The following is a 16,163-nucleotide window of genomic DNA, read 5'->3' as shown; positions in this document are numbered from 1 at the left end:
AATTAATAATCCTACCACCTTCCCACTGGATCTTACTCCTTTGGTGTTCTTTTCCCCTTTCCTTACACAGTTAAATTTCTAGCTAATCATTAGAATCACACCATTGTTTACACTCTCAATAACCTTGCCCTTTCTCACTTCATCAAAGCTACAGCCCATAAACCCAACTATCCCATCTATTCCATGCCTCTCTCTATTCCATGCCTGCACTCACACAGCTGAACATGGCTGGAAAAAAACCCTTAACTTTGTAACCACAAACCTCGCATTCACCTTAATGCTGGCAGCAAATCAAGGCATCCACACCTTTACTCTCCCACTGTCCTAGGTGAATATTTAACCCCTTTTCTTTTCTCTTCAAATGTTCAACATCTCCTCCCTCATCCCCACTTTCAGCTGATGACCTTGTTCCCTGCTTTACTGAGAAAACTGAAGCAAACAGAAGAGAATTTTTAGATTCCCATCATCACATCAACTTACCTGTCAGCATATGCAGGCATATACTCCACCTTACTGCCTATTATTAAACATATACTCTGTCTTGGCCTCCTACATAAGGGCAGGTTATCTACTTATACAGACAGCACCCCTATTCATTTGTTCAAGGACATTACTCCAGTTCTCCCCCCACTCATACAGAGTCAATTTCTTCCCTTTCTACTGGAAAATTCCAATAGGCATATAAATATCTTGTTATCTCTTCCGTCTTAAGACTAAAAACAAAAATATTTCTTCACCTATCAACACTAGCCCCATTCCTTTGCTTCCCTCTGCAGCAAAGAGTTGTCTATAGTTGGTGTTTCTGATTCCTCTCATTTCTTAAAGTCATTTTGGTCAAGCTATTACCTCCACCCTGATCAAACCAAATGTAAAATAGATAGCTAGTGGGAAGCTGCTGTGTAACACAGGGAGATCAACTTGATGACGAGTGATGACTTAGAGGTCTGGAATAGGGAAGGTGGGAAGGAGTCATGGGAGGGAGGGGGTATGGGAATATATGTATAAATACAGCTGATTCACTTTGTTGTACAGCAGAAACTGGCACAACAGTGTAAAGCAATTATACTCCAATAAAGAGCTTGATAAAAAAACAAACAAACAAAAACTACTCTTGACATGGTCGTTAATAGCTTTCCCATTGCTAAACCCAAATGGTCGCTTCTCAGACTTTACCTTACTTGAACCATTAGCAATATTTGAGACTTCTCCTTGGCATATCTTCTTGTTTTGGCTTCCATAACATCAACTTTCTTGTATTTTCATCTGTTATTGCTCTTTCTCAACTTCCTTTTGTTGGTCTCACCTGATCTCCTTACCTCTCAAAGTTGCAGTGTTACAGAGTTCCCTGTCTCAAACTAAACTCCTGATTTTCTTTGCTGTTCTTCCTAAACCCGTTTCTACCGGAGCATTACATATTTCCATTAATGGTAATTCCATCCTTCCATTTGTTCAGGCCAAGATTTTTGACCCATTCTCAAAGTGTGTTTTCTCTTTTTTGACTCTTCTCTTCTTCTCACATCTTACATTCAATCCACTAGTAATTCTATATGTCTTTACCTTCAAAATCTATCCAGAATCTAACCACTGCTTATCACGTCTTCTGCTACCATCCTGCTCTGAGCTACCATGATCTCTAGTCTGGATTATTATAGTAGCTCCCTGAAATATCTTCCTATTTCTATTCTTGCCCCTCAATAGTCTATCCAAGTGGCTTTCAACTGAGGACAATTTTGTGCCCCACCAAAGGACATTTGGTAATATCTGGAGACCATTTCTGCTTGTCAAACTGGGGAGATGGTGCCACTGGCATCTAGTGAGTAGAAATCAAAGATGCTTTAAATACTGTAAATGCACAGGGCAGCACCCACAACAAATAATCATCTGACTTGAAATGTCAGTAGTGCTGAGGTAGAAAAATCCTTATTTATCCACATCATAGCTGCTAGAGTGATCCTTTTTTAAAAACAAAGTTAAATCAGGGCACTCCTCTATTAAAAATGCTGCAGAGCTTCTCCAGGTAACCAAAGTTTCTACAGTGACCTATGGGCCTTGTACAATCTGGCTCCCCATTAGCTCTGATATCATCTTCCACCAGCCTCTATCATGCTTCTTCTGCTCTGAAGGCAGACGCAACATGAGCATTACAACCTGCTTCCTTCCCTGGCATTTCTGACTCTCCTCTGTTTTCTCTTTCCTATTTTCCATAGCAATTATTACCTTTTAACACACTATAAAATTTATTTCATTATGTACATTGTTTACCGTCTGTCTCTGGAACAAGCTCCATCAAGTTACCCAAGCATCTAGAAGCATGCTTGCATACAAGAAGCACTGAATAAATATTTTTTAACTGAAAGAAGAAGATTGTCTGAAGGCAAGAAGCTCAACAGGAAAAAGCTGAATGTGCTGGCATAAGTATACAGACCAAGTCATTCTCACAACAAATTTAAAAGGAAGATGTTCTTAATCCTATTCTCCAGGTGGGTAAGAAGTTTCAGTGACTTGCCCAAAGTCACTCAGTAAGTAGGACAGCCAGGATTCAAACCTGGGTCTATCAGCCTCCAAACCCTCTGCTCTTTAAACAGAGTTAAACTAAACCTCAATAATCAATATGAGATTAACATAGGCTAGAGGAGAGGAATCTTATATGACTTTATTCATCGATAAACTGAGTAAAATAAAGGTGGCAAAAAAACAGGTAAATAAACAAGGTTGGCAAAATTCTTATCTGAAAGAATAGGAGTACTGAGAGTAGAAGAGAGAAGAACAAGAAAAGTATAGTAATCTCAGAGAATCACAGATCTGGCAGGAACTTAAGAGGCTATACAGCCTTCATTTACATAGATGAAGATACTGAAGCCCAAGGGGCAGGACAATTTAATCTAGTTTAAAAATAGTTCTGCTATGACAGAGTCAGGATGGAAACTTGGACATCCTATTCTAATCTAGTGCTCCCCCCCCTTTTTTTTTTTTATCATATCTCTCTCATCTTTGTGTAAAAAATAAAGCTGCTCTTCAAAAATAAAACTAGCCACTGTGATAAGACATAGTAAAAATTTGAACAATTTGATTTAACTCAAGGGTGAAGGAAGTGACCACTCAAAATAATGAACTTTTTTAACAGATTGTTTTATAATTCAGATAATAAAAATTAAGCCTAAAAATTATTAAGTACTGATGTTTCATTGCTAAAGCACACTATTGTTAATGTGCATTATTGATACAAATACATAAATAACATGTTTTTAATATATAACTATTCTTTCTAAAGTAACTGAAAACTGTTTTCTCTCTTAATTTCTAATACATTTCTGCAGGCTATGATCCACCCCTCTAATCTAGCAGATAGGCATTTATTTATGTATGTATATGTATTATGTACGTGTAAGTATCCCTTGTCTCTGAGTATGGCTAGAATCTATAATTTCCCAGATTTTGGCACTGTCCTACCCACATATATTTATAGCTATCAGAGCTGTGTAGAGGATGGGCAGGTTCCCCAAGCCTCAGCATGAAACAGCTTTCCTAGAACACCAGATTCTCTAGCATTAGGGATTCCATTCTGGTTGAGTGACAGCCATGACAGCTACAAAACAGAAGTAAGGGGGTAGGAACTGGATTCCACAGGACCCTTCCCTGGAGTCAAGTCTGCCAGGTTAAACTATAACAATCTACTAAGAAATACTAGTCTTCCTTCAATTAATTTTTATATAGTAAATCAGAAAGTGTTTTCTTCTGCTTAAATTAAAATGCTAATGTACCATAAAAAGTCACACTTACGCTACAGCTGTAAGGAATGTTTCATTACTCCCAAAGTAATTCTACCAGAATATTTGCTTCCCTGGAACTGGACATCTGGCCTCTTATATAGCACATGAATGTCTTCAGGCTCACTTGGAATTATATAGTGATGTAGTTGTATCACAATTAAATAGTGATGTAACTTTCCTGTATTTTGCGCCTACTTGCTCATGGGAGACCTCTGGCTTCCAGTCTCTCCCTATTATGTCTAAGAATCTATAATCGGTGATCTTTAGGCTCACAAATCAGTCTCTCCACTAAAGCCACCATCACGCAGCTGCTGGGTTTTTCCTCCCTAAAAACCTCCTTTCTTTCCCCAGCCCCACCCCCAGCAGTGGATGTCTTCTCACAAAGCCATGGATGGCACAGTTCTTAGCTGCTACCCCTGCTAACCATGGTGCTGTCACCTGATGCTCCTCAATCTGCCAGTCTTCAGGGTTCCAGGGCTGGTGTGTTCTAAGTAACATGAGTGGAATACCTTTCTCCTCTATCTGAGTCTGCCTAGCATGTGAAAGTCTACTATCGTAATAGCTGGCACCAGATTTTCTCTTACAGAAAGAATTTGCTTTGTTTAAGAAAATATTCTAATAAGTAACCTAGAGTTCAAGGTAAGACCTTACAGGAATGGGGGTTGACTGGACAGAGGCCTGGGAACAAAGTGGCTAATTTCTTCTGCTTGAGACTGTTTTATTTTGGAGAAAAATAATATTGGCATGATTGATATTTGGGGCAGGATTATTCTTTGTTGTGTGGGAATGTCCTGTGCATTGTAAGATGTGTAGCAGCATCTGTGACATCTACCCTCTAGATGTCTGTGGCATTCCACCAACGGTGACAACCAACAATGTCTCCAGACTTTACCAAATGTCTCCTGGGGTAAAATCAGCCCTAGTTAAGAACAACTGTCAAAGCAGATGATTGAACTTGGTGTACCCCCCAAAAAAAATAATAAATAAATTAAAAAAAAAAGAACAACTGTCCTAGAGGAAGTTAAAAGAAAGATGAGTTATTATTAAAATATAACTTGGGGAAGGCTAAGGAAGTCCAACAAACAAGTGTCCTTATGCCATTCTAGAATTTTATTTGTAAGAAATGAGCACAATGCAATAATGGTATATGTTCTCTGAACTATGCTCTTGCCTAGTTTTCCAGAATCTTCACCTTCTACTGCACCACATATATCCTACAGGGCTATTTGCCTGGAATCACCTTCCCACCTTTGTTCTTATCCATCTTTAAGATTCTACTCAAAGATCTGTTCTCTGTATCAATATTATTCCTTCATCCACTCCAACAGTAATCAATTGCCCACTCCTTATCCACCCCAACCTAGTCACTCCATTCTAGGTTTTCCAAAAAAACTTTTATACTGGCTCTTTTGGCACTCATTTGTCTATTTCTAAATTATCTCGCATAGGTCTTCCTTCCTTCCTGCTCTGGGTCTTTCAGAGCAGGATCTGTTTCTAATTCATCTTGTGTCCCTGATAACAGTAATAAGAGCAATAATTCTTTTCTTTTTAATTTTATTGAAGTATAGTTGATTTACAATGTTGTGTCAATTTCTGCTGTGCAGCAAAGTGATTCAGTTCCATACACACATGTGTATGTGTGTGTTATATACATATATATATTCAGTTATATATATATATATTCAGCCATATATGTGTGTGTATATACACACATATGTATATATTCTTTTCCATTATGGTTTATCACAGGATATTGAATATAGCTTCCTGTACTATACATAAGAACTTGTTGTTTATCCATCCTATATACAATAGTTTGTCTCTGCTAATCCCAAACTCCCAATGCTTTCCTCCCCACCCTCCTTTTCCCCTTGGCAACCACGAGTCTGTTCTCTATGTCTGTGAGTCTATTTCTGTTTCATAGATATGTTCATTTTTGTCTATTTTAGATTCCACGTGTAAGTGAAATCTATGGTGTTTGTCTTTCTCTTTCTGACATTTTACTTAGTAGGATAATCTCTAGGTCCAATCATGTTGCTGCAAATGGCACTATTTTATTCTTTTTTATGGCTGAGTAATATTCCATTGTGTACACATCTTCTTTACCCATTCAGCAATAATTCTTAATATGAGTACAAGACTCCACAATTTTCAAAGAACTTTCATATGTCCTGTCTCACTTTATTCTCACAACTTGGTAAAGTATATATATTTAGAAGTTGAGGTCCAAAGGCCTTTAAGGAGACTCACTTGATAACATAAAACTAATAAACTGTGGCTCTGCATCTAGAGCATAGAATTTTTATTCTTAAAAAAGGAATTTATTTAAAAATTAAGTTATAATAAGATTCTAAAGTCCATAAAATTTAGTGATTAAAAAATCATTGGAGATGTTCAGGAATATATTTGCTTTCTGTAGAGTAGTGGGTAATAAATCAGTTTTGAAAGTTTGTAGTATGTCTTCACAGTGAAGCATTAGAAGGAGAAAGTTAATTTTGATAGAAAAATTGAGAAAGATAAGAGATTAGGTTGATGGAGTTGCAGGACAAGGGAGTATTTTCAAGTCATAAATCTATTAACATACTGATATGTGTAGTAAGAGGAGAGATTAAAGAGACAGTCTGAAAAAATTATGCAAGTACAATGCAAGGAGTGTCTTCCTGAAGAGGTGATATAAGATCAAAAGAAAGAATAGGAAGCATATACAAAGAGAAAGTTTTATTTTATTACTTCTTTTTAAATGACATTTTTAAAAAAATACTGAAGACATAGGTTTCAAAACGGAAAATACAATAGCAGATATTTTGCAGATGCATCTTAAATTCACTCAACAAATGTTGATTAAGTATCTACTGTATACTGGGCAGTGTTCACCCATGAACTTATCTTCTGGCGATGACTCTTTGAAAGTAGTTATTTTGATCTTTACTTTTTCAATCGGGAAACTAAGTGTGGTACACCAGTCTGCCTTTCAGATGATAGACACTGCCCCATTCTCAAGGGATTTACCACCTCCTGGGTGACAGGTAAAGTGGGCTATTACCACATACCCAGTGCTGTGAGGCTTCTACCCATCTGGGGACTATCAGAGAAGGTTTCATAAAATAGAATAGTTTAAAATACTTCTTTGAAATATTTAGGAAGCCATTTCTGATGTTCAGCAAACTTCCTATTTTTAATTGCACCTGTTTCATGGACTGCTCCCAATGCCTCGGAGAAAGAGGCTACTAGGCGGAAAACGGGTTTTAGACATTTTTTCTTCTCAGTGCAGTTCTTTCCAGAGCCACTATGTGGTATCGTTGTGCAATTAAAACAATTGCTGCTTTTAGCAATCTGGCCTTTCCCTGGACTAGTTCTAATCGAAAGAGTATCTTTCCTGAATCTTATCTGTCAATTCTATAATAAGCGCTTATATTCTCCCCCTGATGTAGGACTTTTTAAATATCTGTGTTCTCAAATTTCTCTAGAAGCTGAGGGAAATGGCTGGCCAAATGTGTTTGTTCAGAAAAACCTGCCAGGCACGTTTGCCCATGTCATTGCTTCAAGGGAGAGGGACAATTCTATATTTGTTGGCTGCCAGCTTTTATCACAGCACCACATGGAATAATAGCAGTGCTTGGCCCGTGGGCCCCCATCGTGAGAGACCCCATGTCCCGTCGCAGAGAGCAGCACCACTTGGACACACTGTCTGGAGCTGGTTCTTTGATGCTCTCCAGCTCTTCCATCATGAGAGCCACATAAAAGCACATGAAAAATTAGGTCTCCCTTGATAACTCCCTAAGGGAGAACTATTGCTGGGGGAGGACAGTGCAGTAGAAGGGGCACACTGAGCTTTGGAATTTGCATCAGAAGTCATGGAATCTCTTTGGAAACCTCTGGAAAATTCCAGGCCTTGAATTTCCCATCTGTGCTTAAAAGATTATCCTTCCAACCCATCACAATCACCATCATTACTGTTTATTATGCTTTATTTGACTTTTTTTGCTGTTATATCTAGACACCCTCGAGGACCATTGCTCACACAGCATCTAAGCTTGTTTTTGAAGAGGCAAAACCTCAAATCAGATAGAAAGGTGCACTTAAGTCAACTAATAATACCCTGAATACTTTTGTATTACTTAGGAATTTCCAAAGTGCTTTCTCATAGATTATTTCATTCACCCTCACAGCAACTCTGTGAGGCAGGTATTGCTAACTACAAATCAGGAAACTGAACTTCTGAGAGGTTTAGTGATTTTCCTCGAATCTCCAAGTGACAGAGGTAAGGTGGAAGTCGGGCTTCTGATTCTAAGTACGTTGCATTTCCACTGTACCTCAGCTACCCAAGCTAAGAGGCAGAATATAACAAACAAATGCATGCTCAATGATTAGAGTCTGGGATAAAAGATGAGGATGAGGGCATAACAAGGGGCAGGGGATTAGGGAAACAGAGGACTTCCATGAAATGAGTGCAATTTTAATAATCAAAATGTAGTATACTCTCTGAATCCTTTAGGTAGAATTCTTATCAAATAGCTTGGTAGGCAGCAGGAAAGTTGAATCTGTGGCTTAAGAAAAAAAAAAACTCTCATCAGCTAATGTTTGTCATGATGTCTTTCATTTGAAAATGTGCTTTGCACATGTGACTGCCTAATAAATGCTAGTTGCTAATGACAATGAGGACTGATGAACTGAAATCACCTTTGGCACCAAACTTGTCAGCTTTCATGTGAGTAGCGCATGATGAAGAACGCTGCATCCCATTAATAGCTTGCTGAGCCTTTGTGTCTGTAATAGTAACTTTTTGAATCCACTGTGGTGGGAGTACATCGGCTGATAACACAAGGTCCTATATACACAATGCCAATCATTCCGATGAAAACTGAAAAATTCCATCAATCATCTGGGGATTTATCCACATGACACCTAACATCTGGATGACCGAGTGTTTCCAGTTTTCACCAGGATCATGCCATGTAGATGCCTAAGTCTACTCTTAGAGCCTGGTAATGCTCCAAGATAAACAAACTTTTACATAGAATGGCACATTTGGGGCCACAAGAGTATATTTCATTCATTTGTTCTCTTAGTGCATATGTTTGTATGAGAGAGTGCTGTGTGTCACCTGTCCCTCTTTTGGTACAAGAGACCAGGCATGCACAAGGCACTCACAGTCCAGTGGAGGAAGATAGTGATTACAATGCAAGCTAATAAAGGCCATCCCAGAGGCACGGATAAAATGTTAAGGGACCACAAAGCAGAAAGGAACTATCTGTGCCTAACAGAGTCTGCAGAGCTTTAAAGATGAGGTGGCATATGAACACGTTCTTACGGTACGCAACAGAGTGGGTGTGGGTATTCTTGGTGAACAAGGAAGGCAGAGTGCTACATATAAAGACAAAGAGATACTTAAAAACACTTTTTAGGGAAAAGGGGAAATTAGGAAATGGGTAGCACATAGGGTATGTTGGCTGTACCTTCCTAAGGTTCTGTGTATTGCAGGACCAGGCTTCAGTCCTCCTCAACTACACACCTTCCATGAAACAAGTCCATGAGCAAGAAGATATGCCCACCCATAGCACAGGCCCACTCCTTATAACCCTCTTCCCCACCCCACTCTGGTTTCCTGGGATCCAGAATTCCTTGCCTGCTTGGAATGGCCCCAGGCAGCCCCAAACCTGCTTGAGGGCCTGCCCAGACCTTCTCCCAAATTCATCTTCCCAAGACAGATCATGCTGCAGACGGGAACTCACTTGCACTGAGGTGGAGATGATAGGCAGGTATTTGGGGGTGTGTGGATGAGTTTAGGTGAGTTCACATGGTATGTATGAGGCCCCACACACCATGAGCTGGAGTGGGATACAGGAGCAGAAGGGGAGCAGGCTGCAAGCCTGAGGCTGGCAGCCAGCTATTCCTACCTCACCGGGCTCAAGAGTACAGCTCCCAGGAGTCCAGGAAATCTAAATTAGAGCCTAGCCTTCCAGATTGTTACAAAGATAGGATAATCAGTGTAGGATACTATGACAGGTATTATTTAAAGCAAGTTTAGGGCTTCCCTGGTGGCACAGTTGTTAAGAATCCGCCTGCCAATGCAGGGGACATGGGTTCGAGCCCTGGTCCGGGAAGATCGCACATGCTGCGGAGCAACTAAACCCGTGCACCACAACTACTGAGCCTGCGCTCTAGAGCCCATGAGCCATAACTACTGAGCCCACATGCCACGACTATGAAGCCCACATGCCTAGAGCCCGTGTTCGGCAACAAGAGAAGCCACCACAATGAGACACTGGTGCACCTCAATGAAGAGTAGCCCCTGCTCTAGAGAAAGCCCGTGTGCAGCAACAAAAGCAACAGCCAATAGTAAAATAAATACATACATACATACATACATTTAAAAAGAATTACACACACACGTCTTAAAAAAATAAAATAAAATAAAAGCAAGTTTACTACGTAGATTTATAACTTTTAAACATCTAAATACATAGTATGTGAGCCTCCATTGATACTTTTGACCTGCATTTTTTAAGTTTTAGGGACAGATCTGTATCTGGAGAAACTGGTTAGAGAAGCAGCTGGAAAGAAATGTTGGGACTAGACTGTCGAGAATTTTATAGGACAGTTTAGCATAGACATTTCTAAAAATAGATATTGAGATGATAAGAGGCTCAAATCTTTCCCTTTCACATCTTCTCCAACTGTTCCTACTTTGAGATGCCTTTCTTTTCTAAACTACTATTACAATTATTATCCACAATATACAACTTACTCTTAAGTATGGAGTAGCTAATTGATTAATGAATACCACCTTAACTCCCCAACCTCACTACAAGCTCTACTAGAAGGTAACAGATATCTTGCTTTTTTTTAAAATCTTCCGTGGATGTCTTGCATAATTTTAGGATGATATTTTCTAATAAATACTTAATGATTCGTTGCAAAAAGTTTATGAAAAACAAATTTCAGTGTCACATTTGAGCTATGTTCTAATGCCAATCCTTATATTCCTCTATCCCTTTGGGACTGACTATATAATTTGCAGCACCTGGTGCAAAATTAAAATGTGTTTAAAAATTATTAAGAAGTTTAGAAAGATGACAAGCAGAGTATTAAACCAGGCATGAGCATGGAGTCCCGTGTGACTTCACAGGTCTGCTTCCATTTACTCACTTAAGACAAAATGCCTTTCCTTGGGCTTTGTTAGTAAACTCAGTGAAAATGGTCTTTAGAACTCTTTCTCAAAGTGTGGTCCAGTGGTAGACAGTATGATCTGAAATGGTACACAGATGGACATTTGTTTACTGTAATAGTTATGTACCAATGTGTTATGATATATGTAATAGTTATGCAAATGTGTTTCAGGGAAATAAAATTTGCATATCAATCAATAATTTCATGTTTATTATTCTTTGGGACAAGAATAAGTTAAAAATGGACAAAATTAAAGAAAAATATTAAAGAAATGAGTATGGATGGTATGCAGATGTTGTAGAAAGTATAACACAGTACTTAAAAGATTGAAGTTGGAAACTGGAAAGACTGGTTGATTTAGGTGTCCTAATGACCTTAAATATTTGGGTAGCATTCTTGGGTCACATTATTTTTCTTTATTTTTAACCATTATTACAGAATATTGAGCAGAGTTCCCTGTGCTATACCATACATCCTTGTTGGTTATCTATTTTGAATGTAGCAGTGTGTACATGTCAGTCTCTTGGGTCACATTTGATCTTTGACTTTTTGTTCTAGCTGATTCCTTTTACATGTTTTCCATTAGGCTAGTAAAAGATTTTCTAATACTGAAAAAGAAAGACCACTAAATCTGGAGCCTTACTGGAGGCAGTCAGCAGAAATCTTCAGGATCTCGAAGTCCATCAGCCATTTACAGCACCCATTCCTGATCCTATTTTGCAGATGGAGAAGACTCTTTATTAGAGGTAGAATACTTGGAACTAGCTACAAAGCTCTTTCTACCAATTTCCCAGTCAGTCTCCCACCACAGTTTTGGCTCTTCCCAATTTTATAGTGGGCACGCAAAATTTGGCAAAATTATTTGAGATAATTGCCTGAATGTATATAAAGTGCCTAAAAGGGTACGAAGTGAAATTCTTAATCGTATTTAAGCTCATCAACAACCCAGTAAAGTATTAGTATTTCCATATTGCCAGTGGCTTGTCCAAGGCTTCTAGAGGGCAAGTCTCTGAAAGAAGGGTTTTAATCTAGTTCTTCCAATTCCCAAGTTTAAAACATTTTCATCACTCTTTGCTTAGTCACTGAATACTGGAAACCCGGTGTTCTATTGTACAAATGATGTTTCCTCCTAAGTTCACCAAGGACTAGTGCTTCAAATTCCCAACAACTATAAATTTTAGGATTTGGGAACAAGAAATTAGAATTCCTGGGAATTCCTGAGAATTCCCAAAGTCCTAAGTTATTCTTTTAAAACTCTGTACTCTCTTTACTTCCTATTATGGATATCTAAAACACGTTTGTTTATAAGTACATTTATTATTAATTATTACTTTATTAATGTTCATTATTCACAAATCATAGGTAGTAAGTTTAATAGTACTAAAAAACCTATAATCTACAGCAAATATGCAGACACTGGAAAACACTGGAAAACATTCTTGGATGGGATTTAAATAATGTAACATTTAGATCTCCTAACAAGGTTAATGGCAGTATACAAAATCATGTCAACATTATCAATTTAAGGACTTATTTTGTTTCAAAAACCTGTTATTTCTAGAAACACTACTCATAGCCGTTGTATAAAATATTCCATGTGATGAAACTTACTATGTTTATTTTACTTACAAGAAAGACTCACTCCTAGCACACAGGGCCATGAGCACACATTTATGCCATGGTAAGATCTACAAGGAAGACTAATCAGACTGTGATCCCTCCTATGTGTTTCTGTCCTGGTACCAAAAATGCCAAATTTAAACTTCCACTCCACATGTCACCATCTCCTGAGAGTCCTTTTGTTCGACAACTTCTCTGTGTTGTTTACTCAGTGTAATTCTCTCAGGAAATAAATTTTCCTTCGCATTTCCCAGACTGTGTTTGGGATTCAGAATTTAGAAAAGAATATAAAGGTAAAAGAGAGGCTGGTAAGAAATATCCACATGGAAACCCTACATAGGACAGGCAGCGATCTGGGGTCATGAGCATTTGGGTGGAACAGTTAGGTCAAATTATTTGCCTTCCAAGAGAGAGAAGGGCAACAAGTAAGTAAGATTTTTAACAGCACTTCCTTCTTTTTGAAATAAAGAGCCTTTTAAACCTTATATTAGGTACTGAGTGTTCTACATGGATTTAAAATCCACTATCTTCCCAGGAAGAACTATTATTTAGGAGTTAATTGCTAGTTGCTTGTTTAGTCTTTCTGTGGCTGTCAGATTATTGCTGAGTGGGGGCCTCGTAAACAAGAAGCTCCTAGCATGTCCTCTCCAGACCAAACGGACATGTGTTTCCTATTTAAACATTTCTTTGCCCCAACTAAAAACAAATCAGCTGTGTCTTTGGGATGTTAAGGGGAGAAGATTGGGATTTATTCCTGGACAAGGCTGAGGAAAACATTACCCTAATGGATGAAATATGTTTGTACTAAAGACTTCTTAAAAGTGTTGAATTTGTCTTTCCCAGCTTGATCTCCTCTTCCCTGAGAAGAGAGAAAAGTCCATCAGTATTATCCTAGCTTTGTCATTAAATGAGGAGTAATGGATAAACTTTACTTTGGTTTAGATAAGCATCAAAAGGAATAGTCATTGCCTCTAGAGATTATTCACACACCTTTGACAATGTGGTCTAGAAGTCCTTCTCTCTTGGCCTTATACAGTAATAGAAACCCACTTCCTGTTTTCTAAAGCCAAATTCCTTCTGCAATTCAATTTTTCCCAAGAAGGCGCTCACTGATTTCTCCCTGCTCAGTGTGGTCAGCAAGAAAATTGGTTCTGGAAAAAATATTTGACTTTCTGCATTGAAAATAATGGTCTCCTTAAGACTGCAAGCCCACTGTGGAGGAATTTTGGCTTGTTCTCTGTTTTGTACCCTGATGGAGCACAGGAAATAGGAAAATAGATTATTTTCCTTGGCAAGCCTGGGGCGTGTTTGGTTTAGCAATTGAACAATTTTTTGGAGTTCAAGCTGGGCAGTGCAACATGAACCAACTCTCGAAACTGTGTGTCAGGTCCTCAAGCATAATTAGGAAAATTCAACAACACTAATGATTTTATTCTGAAATCTATGTGATAGGACTGCCCAGCAAGCAAAATAGGTGAGGGTTGTTTTTTTCTCCTTTTTGAGTTCAACTTTGCCACAAAAGGTTTGGAAATTCAAACAAACTTGAGAGCTGGCATACTTCACAGTGTACCCAGAGAACAGCTAGCTAACCAGAAGCTGGCATCTTGCTGGCATCTTACTCATGTTTGTGCCATGCCACTCAAGCATTGAAAATACATCATAATACTATAAAAAGTGTATTTTAATATTATCCTCCTATAGATACCTAGTTCAAAATTAGAATGAAATGTAGAAGTCACTTTTCCATCACTCAAATTGGTGAGCTTCCATCTGGAAGGAGTACAATATATAACTCTTCTTGATTTAGGCTTGTTCCTACAACCAACCCAACTTCGTCTCAGCAGAGAAAATTTTAGCCTTAAGGATCAGTCTGTGGCTTTACCTAAATTACCATCGGGCTTTCATATTCATAGTTTGATGTTCATCTTCGAATTTCAATTTTTTAAAGTAACATCCCAGGTTTTCCTCATTGTCCTTCTGTGATTTACAACATGATTCACCCTATCTCATATTGGAAAATCATGTTCAGTTTGTATTTGGTACCAATATTACTATCTTCCAATAATAGATTGTGTTTAAATTTCAGGAAACTTTCATGTGAACGTAAAGATATATTATTCACCAAGGAAAGTACAAATATAATCAAAAATAATAATTAAGATCATGATAATGGTTGTCATTTCTTGTTTGCAGACCCTAGTCCTTTAGGCTTTCAGAGCAATTCTGAATATATAATATTCTCTGAAGTCACAATGGGAATTTTTTTTTTTGGCTATGGATAGCCAATTAATTGAATTAACCAACACATACCAAACTTTGTTCATTGCTTTGCAGCTCAAGCCATTGGTTAACAACTGTTCTTAGATTCCCCCTTACTACAACCTAAACCTTTTGTCACAGGGTCATTCAAGGAGCTTCTGTTTCTACTACTACATGATTTATTGGTATCGCCAACATTTTCTCAGAGTTCTACAATCATACTATCTTCTAATCTTTATTGAAGCATAATTTACATAGAAATACATAGTTTATGACTATGGTTTGATGAGTTTTAACAAATGTGTGCCGTCAAGGAGCCATCACCCTGGTCAGGGTGGAGGACTGTTGCATCCCTCAGGAAGATCCCTTGTAACCTTTGCAATTAGTCCTTCCAACCCCAGCCCTAGGAAACCCATTGAACTTCTATTCCTGTAGATTAGATTTGTCTTTTCTAGAATGTCATGTAATGGAATCAAACATATATACTTTGTCTCTATCTTCGTGCAATCAACATAACTTTGATATTCATCCATGTTGTTGCATGAATCAATAGTTTGTTTCTTCTCATCACTGAGAAGTATTTAGTTGTGTAAATATACTACACATATGTTTGTTCTTTTTTTTTTTGTGAGCATTTAAGTTATTTCCATTTGGGGTGATTATGAACAAAAGAGTTATAAACATTTGTATGTAGGTCTTTATGTAGACAACTATTTCTCTTCTGAATAAATATCTAGGAGTGGAATTTTTAGTCTTCTGATAATTATATTTTCATCTTGACAAGAAACTGACAATCTGTTCTCTAAAGTGATTATATCATTTTTCAGTTCCACCAGAAATGTGTAAGATTTCCGGTTGCTCCACATCCTCACCAGCAGTTGATACTGACAATCTCTTTAACTTTAGCCATTTTAGAGGGTGTATAATAGAAATTAAAGAAAGATGTTGCTTTCGGTAGGGTTTTTTCCTTGAAATTAAGAACCCACTAATCCATTATCTAATATTGAAATGAATTCATCTTGAAATTAATCCTGTGACTCAAGTGTATTAGCAATTCTTTCAAGGCTTAGATCCTTTGAAATTTTGATAAGCATAACGTTTTTCTTACCTTTGTAGTACTAGTAATTGGTTAATATATTGAGCAAAGGTGGACCCCCAACAAATTCCTGAAGTGTGCTAATGAAAAAACACAATCTTTGGATACAATTATTCAAAAATTAAACCTAACTGTACTATATCATTATCTAGCTCATATTTTTCTGTTGAAAAATGAGAAACTTACTCAAAAATTCTCCGGGACATTTTCAACTTTCTAGCTCCCAGTCTGAGGATAAAGTCATCAGG

This window comes from Hippopotamus amphibius, chromosome 3 (assembly GCF_030028045.1).
Source record: "Hippopotamus amphibius kiboko isolate mHipAmp2 chromosome 3, mHipAmp2.hap2, whole genome shotgun sequence".
NCBI lineage: Eukaryota > Metazoa > Chordata > Mammalia > Artiodactyla > Hippopotamidae > Hippopotamus > Hippopotamus amphibius.
This window is presented reverse-complemented; position numbering follows the sequence as displayed.